This window comes from Dipodomys ordii, unplaced genomic scaffold, assembly GCF_000151885.1.
Source record: "Dipodomys ordii isolate 6190 unplaced genomic scaffold, Dord_2.0 Scaffold20, whole genome shotgun sequence".
Classification (NCBI taxonomy): domain Eukaryota; kingdom Metazoa; phylum Chordata; class Mammalia; order Rodentia; family Heteromyidae; genus Dipodomys; species Dipodomys ordii.
The window spans coordinates 10,525,820-10,526,632 of NW_012267236.1; positions in this window are offsets into that span (position 1 = coordinate 10,525,820).

Consider the following 813-nt stretch of genomic DNA (forward strand, 5'->3'; position numbering starts at 1 on the left):
CCTGGGTTCAAATCCTCAATACCACATAAACAGAAAAGGCGGGAAGTGGCACTGTGGCTCAAGTGGTAGAGTGCTAGCCTTGAGCTGAAGAGCTGAGGGACAGTGCCTAGACCCAGAGTTCAGGCCCCATGACCAACAACAACAATAAAAGAGTCTCACAGGGACTTTTCTGCCCAGGCTGACTTCAGACCTCAATCCTCAGATGTCAGCCTCCTGAGTAGCTAGGATTATAGTGAACCACCAGTGTCTGGCAAGAAAAGCTTTGGAAAGGCAATTTCGGGGGTAACTTCAGAGGTGAATTATACTCATAAATTTCCATGTTGGGTTGCAACCCTTTTGTACAATCATCTAAAGATAATTTAGCCAGGCACCAGTAGCTAACACCTGTCATCCTAGCTACTCAGAGATTAAGATCTGAAGATCGAGGCTTGAAGCCATCCCGGAGAAACAAATCCTTGAGCTCTTACCTCCAAAAAGAACAACAAAATGACTCAAGTAGTAGAGTACCAGCCTTGAGCAAAAAAAGCCAAGCAAGATCACAAGGCCTTGAGTTCAGGCCTCAGTATCTGTACAAAAAAATTTTTTAAGTAACTTCAGCTAAGTATTGATGGCTCATGCCTGTAATCCTAGCTGTGTGAGAGATTGAGATAGTAAAGACTGTAATTCAAGGTCAGCCCAGACAGGAAAGTTCAAGACACCCCTTTCTCAACTAAGAGAACCAAGAAGACTAACAGATTTCACCCAGGCATGCCTGTGGAAATATGACCCTGTCTTTAAAAAAATAAGATAAAAAATAAGGGCTGGAGGCTCATA